Source organism: Arachis ipaensis, chromosome B3, assembly GCF_059453495.1.
Source record: "Arachis ipaensis isolate K30076 ecotype BB chromosome B3, ASM5945349v1, whole genome shotgun sequence".
NCBI lineage: Eukaryota > Viridiplantae > Streptophyta > Magnoliopsida > Fabales > Fabaceae > Arachis > Arachis ipaensis.
In genome coordinates, this window is record NC_142438.1 from 122,707,672 (window position 1) to 122,713,671 (window position 6,000).

At 41.2% G+C, this 6,000-nt stretch overlaps 1 non-coding gene across 1 annotated transcript; it reads left to right on the forward strand.

The window, feature by feature from the left end:
• Nucleotides 1–5,893: 5,893 nt before the first annotated feature.
• LOC148572310 (small nucleolar RNA R71) lies at nt 5,894–6,000 on the forward strand. Its single transcript, XR_015908645.1, has one exon. It is a non-coding gene; the product is annotated as a small nucleolar RNA R71 (small nucleolar RNA).

Genomic DNA, 6,000 nt, shown 5'->3' on the forward strand with positions numbered 1-6,000 from the left:
AGACAAGGTTTAGACTTTCCGGATTCTCATGAATGCCGCCATCAATCTAGCTTATACCACGAAGATTTTGATTAAGAGATCCAAGAGATAATCATTCAATCGAAGGTAGAACAGAAGTGGTTGTCAGGCACGCGTTCGTGGGGGAATGATGATGATTGTCACGTTCATCACATTCAGGTTGAAGTGCGAATGAATATCTTAGAAGCAGAATAAGTTGAATTGAATAGAAAAACAGTAGTACTTTGCATTAATCTTTGAGGAACAGCAGAGCTCTACACTTTAATCTATAGAGTGCAGAAACTCTACCGTAGAGAAATACATAAGTGAACATAGGGTAAGCATGGCCGAGTGGCCAGCCTCCCATGGAGGTCTAGAGATCTAAAAATGATCAAAAGATGTCTAATACAATAGTAAAAAGTCCTATTTATACTAAACTAGTTACTAGGGTTTACAGAAGTAAGTAATTGATGCATAAATCCACTTCCGGGGCCCACTTGGTGTGTGCTTGGGCTGAGCTTGAATGTTACACGTGTAGAGGTCAATCTTGGAGTTGAAAGCCAGTTTGTAACGTATTTCTGGCGTTCAACTCTGGCTTGTGACGTGTTTCTGGCGTTTAACTCCAGACAGCAGCGTATAACTGGCGTTCAACGCCCTTTTATGTCATCTAAACGCGGCCAAAGTATGAACTATTATATATTGCTGAAAAGCCCTGGATGTCTACTTTTTAACGCAATTGGAATCGCGCCAGTTTGAGTTCTGTAACTCTAGAAAATCCACTTTGAGTGCAGGGAGGTCAGAATCCAACAGCATCAGCAGTCCTTCTTCAACCTCTGAATCTGATTTTTGCTCAAGTCCCTCAATTTCAGCCAGAAAATACCTGAAATCACAGAAAAATACACAAACTCATAGTCAAGTCCAGAAATGTGAATTTAACATAAAAACTAATGAAAACATCCCTAAAAGTAACTAGATTCTACTAAAAACATACTAAAAACAATGCCAAAAAGCGTATAAATTATCCGCTCATCATAACACCAAACTTAAATTGTTGCTCGTCCCCAAGCAACTGAAAATCAAATAGGATAAAAAGAAGAGAATATACTATAAATTCCAAACTATCAATGAAACATAGCTCCAATTAAATGAGCGGGACTTGTAGCTTTTTGCCTCTTGAATAGTTTTGGCATCTCACTTTATCCATTGAAGTTCAGAATGATTGGCATCTATAGGAACTCAGAGTTCAGATAGTGTTATTGATTCTCCTAGTTCAGTATGATGATTCTTGAACACAGCTATTTTATGAGTCTTGGCCGTGGCCCTAAGCACTTTGTTTTCCAGTATTACCACCGGATACATAAATGCCACAGACACATAATTGGGTGAACCTTTTCAGATTGTGACTCAGCTTTGCTAAAGTCCCCAATTAGAGGTGTCCAGGGTTCTTAAGCACACTCTGTTTTTGCTTTGGACCTTGACTTTAACCGCTCAGTCTCAAGTTTTCATGTGACACCTTCACGCCACAAGCACATGGTTAGGGACAGCTTGGTTTAGCTGCTTAGGCCAGGATTTTATTCCTTTAGGCCCTCCTATCCACTGATGCTCAAAGCCTTGGGATCCTTTTTATTACCCTTGCCTTTTGGTTTTAAGGGCTATTGGCTTTTTGCTCTTGCCTCTTGGTTTTAAGAGCTTTTGGCTTTTTCTGCTTGCTTTTTCTTTTTCTTTCTATTTTTTTCGCAATTTTTTTTTTGCAAGCTTTGTTCTTTGCTGCTTTTTCTTGCTTCAAGAATCATTTTTATGATTTTTCAGATTATCAAATAACATGTCTCCTTATCATCATTCTTTCAAGAGCCAACATATTTAACATTCAAAAACATCAACTTCAAAAGACATATGCACTGTTCAAGCATTCATTCAGAAAACAAGAAGCATTGTCACCACATCAATATAATTAAACTAAGTTCAAGGATAAATTCGAAACTCATGTACTTCTTGTTCTTTTGACTTAAAACATTTTTCATTTAAGAGAGGTGATGGATTCATAGGACATTCATAACTTTAAGACAAAGTTACTAAATACTAATGATCATGTAATGAAGACACAAACATGGATAAGCACTTAACATAGAGAAAACAAAAAATAGAGAATGTAAGAACAAGGAATGAGTCCACCTTAGTGATGGTGGCATTTCCTTCTTGAGGAACCAATGATGTCCTTGAGCTCTTCTATGTCTTTTCCTTCTTTGTTGCTCCTCCCTCATTGCTTTTTGATCTTCTCTTATTTCATGAAGGATGATGGAGTGCTCTTGATGTTCCACCCTTAATTGTCCCATGTTGGAACTTAATTCTCCTAGGGAGGTGTTGATTTGCTCCCAATAGTTTTGTGGAGGAAAATGCATTTGAGGCCTCTCCGGGATCTCATGGTGATGAGCTTCATGCGTCTTTTGAGATCCATGAATGGGCTCTCTTGCTTGCTCCATCCTTTTCTTAGTGATGGGCTTCTCTTCCTTAATGGGAATGTCTCCTTCTATGAAAGCTCCAGCTGAGTAACATAGATGGCAAATAAGATGAGGAAAAGCTAGCCTTGCCCCAGGAGAGGGCTTTTCGGCTATTTTGTAGAGTTCAAGGGAGATGACTTCATGAACTTCTACTTCCTCTCCAATCATGATGCTATGGATCATGATGGCCCGATCCACAGTAACTTCAGATCGGTTGCTAGTGGGGATGATGGAGCATTGGATGAACTCCAACCATCCTCTAGCCACAGGCTTGAGGTCCAGTCTTCTTAATTGAACCGGCTTGCCTTTGGAGTCAATCTTCCATTGGGCTCCTTCCACACATATGTCCATGAGGACTTGGTCCAACCTTTGATTAAAGTTGACCCTTCTAGTGTAGGGGCGTGCATCTCCTTGCATCATAGGCAAGTTAAACGCCAACCTCACATTTTCTGGACTAAAATCTAAGTATTTCCCTCGAACCATTGTAAGATAATTCTTTGGGTTCGGGTTCTTACTTTGATCATGGTTCCTAGTGATCCATGCATTGGCATAGAACTCTTGAACCATTAGGATGCCGACTTGTTGGATGGGGTTTGTTAGAACTTCCCAACCTCTTCTTTGGATTTCATGTCGGATCTCCAGATACTCATTCTTCTTGAGCTTGAAAGGGACCTCGGGGATCACCTTCTTCTTAACCACAACATCATAGAAGTGGTCTTGATGAGCTTTGGAGATGAATCTTTCCATCTCCCATGACTCGGAGGTGGAAGCTTTTGTCTTTCCTTTCCCTTTTCTAGAGGATTCTCCGGTCTTGGGTGCCATCAATGGTAATAGAAAAACAAAAAGCTTATGTTTTTACCACACCAAGCTTAGAATATTGCTCGCCCTCGAGCAAGAGAAGAAAGAATAGATGAAGAAGAAGAAGAAAATATGGAGGAGAGATGGGAGGGGTGTATTCGGCCAAGAAGGGGAAGAGAGGGTTGTGTTGTGTGAAAATGAAGAAGAATGGAGGGCTTTATATAGGGAAGGGAGGGGAGGGGGTAAGGTTCGGCCATAAGGGTGGGTTTTGGGTGGGAAATTGATTTTGAATTTTAAAGGTAGGTGGGGTTTATGAGGTAGGTTTATGGGGAAGAGTGGATGGATGTGAGTGGTGAAGTGGTTATAGGGAAGAGAGATTGAGGTAATTGGTGAAGAGTTTTGGGGAATAGTGTTTATGGGATTGTGTGAAAGAGGGGTGAGAAAAAGTGAGTGGAGGTAGGTGGGGATCCTGTGGGGTCCACAGATCCTGAGGTGTTCAAGGATTTACAACCTTGCACCAAATTAGGCATGCAAAATGCCCTTGCACACAACTCTGGGAATTCAGCGCCAGATTGGTGCTTGTTCTGGGCGTTCAGCGCCAGCTCTTTTCCAGGGTGCAATTCTGGCGTTCAAACGCCCAGATGCTGCCCATTTTGGGCGTTCAGCGCCAGAACCATGCTTTGTTCTGGTGTTGAACACCAGCCAGATGCTTCTTACTGGCGTTTAAACGCCAGTAAGGTCTTCCTCCAGGGTGTGATTTTTCTTCTGCTGTTTTTGATTCCGTTTTCAATTTTTATATTTATTTTGTGACTCCACATGATCATGAACCTAGTAAAACATGAAAGAACAAGAAAAATAAAATTAGATAAATAAAAATTGGGTTGCCTCCCAACAAGTGCTTCTTTAATATCAATAGCTTGACAGTGGGCTCTCATGGAGCCTCACAGATGTTCAGAGCATTGTTGAGACTTCCCAACACCAAACTTAGAGTTTGGTTGTGGCCTCCCAACACCAAACTTAGAGTTTGACTGTGGGGGCTCTGGTTGACTCTGTTTTGAGAGAGGCTTACTGTGCCTCTTTTCCATGTTTACAGAAGGGTAACCTTGAGTTGTAAACACAAGCGAGTCCTCATTCAATTGAAGGACTAATTCACCTCTGTCAACATCAATCACAGCTCTTGCTGTGGCTAGGAAAGGTCTTCCAAGGATGATGGATTTATCCTCATCCTTCCCACTATCAAGGATTATGAAATCAGCAGGGATATAAAGGCCTTCAACCTTTACTAACACGTCCTCTACTTGTCCATAAGCCTGTTTTCTTGAATTGTCTGCCATCTCTAATGAGATTTTAGTAGCTTGCACCCCAAAGATTCCCAGTTTTTCTATTACAGAGAGGGGCATGAGGTTTATCCCTGAACCAAGGTCACATAGAGCCTTTTCAAAGATCATGTTGCCTATGGTACAAGGTATTACGAACTTTCCAGGATCCTGTTTCTTCTGAGACAATGTCAGTTGATCCAGATCACTTAGTTCATTGGTGAACAAGGGAGGTTCATCTTCCCAAGTCTCAATACCAAATAATTTGGCATTCAGCTTCATGATTGCACCAAGGTACTTGGTAACTTGCTCTTCAGTAACATCCTCATTCTCTTCAGAAGATGAATACTCGTCAGAGCTCATGAAGGGCATAAGGAGGTTCAATGGAATCTCTATGGTCTCTAGATGAGTCTCAGATTCCTTTGGTTCCTCAAAGGAAAACTCCTTATTGATCACTGGACGTCCCAGGAGGTCTTCCTCACTGGGATTTACGTCCTCCCCTTCCTTTCCAGGTTCGGCCGTGTTGACTATGTCAATGGCCTTGCACTCTCCTTTTGGATTTTCTTCTGTATTGCTTGGGAGAGTACTAGGAGGGATTTCAGTGATCCTTTTACTCAGCTGGCCCACTTGTGCCTCCAAATTTCTAATGGAGGACCTTGTTTCATTCATGAAACTTACAGTGGCCTTAGATAGATCAGAGACTAAGTTTGCTAAATTAGAGGTATTTTGTTCAGAGTTCTCTGTCTGTTGCTGAGTGGATGATGGAAAAGGTTTACTATTGTTAAACCTATTTCTTCCACCATTATTAAAGCCTTGTTGAGGCTTTTGTTGATCCTTCCATGAGAGATTTGGGTGATTTCTCCATGAGGGGTTATAGGTGTTTCCATAAGGTTCACCCATGTAATTCACCTCTGCTATTGCAGGGTTTTCAGGATCATAAGCTTCTTCTTCAGAAGATGCCTCTTGAGTACTGTTGGATGCAGCTTGCATTCCATTCAGACTCTGAGAAATCATATTGACTTGCTGAGTCAATATTTTATTCTTAGCCAATATGGCATTCAGAGTATCAATTTCAAGAACTCCCTTATTCATAGGCGTCCCATTACTCACAGGATTCCTCTCAGAAGTGTACATGAACTGGTTATTAGCAACCATGTCAATGAGTTCTTGAGCTTCTGCAGGAATTTTCTTTAAGTGAATGGATCCACCTGCAGAGGTATCCAATGACATTTTAGCTAATTCAGACAGACCATCATAGAATATGTCCAGGATGGTCCATTCTGAAAGCATGTCAGAAGGACACTTTTGGTCAGTTCTTTGTATCTCTCCCAAGCTTCATAGAGGGATTCACCTTCTTTCTGTCTGAAGGTTTGAACATCCACTCTAAGCTT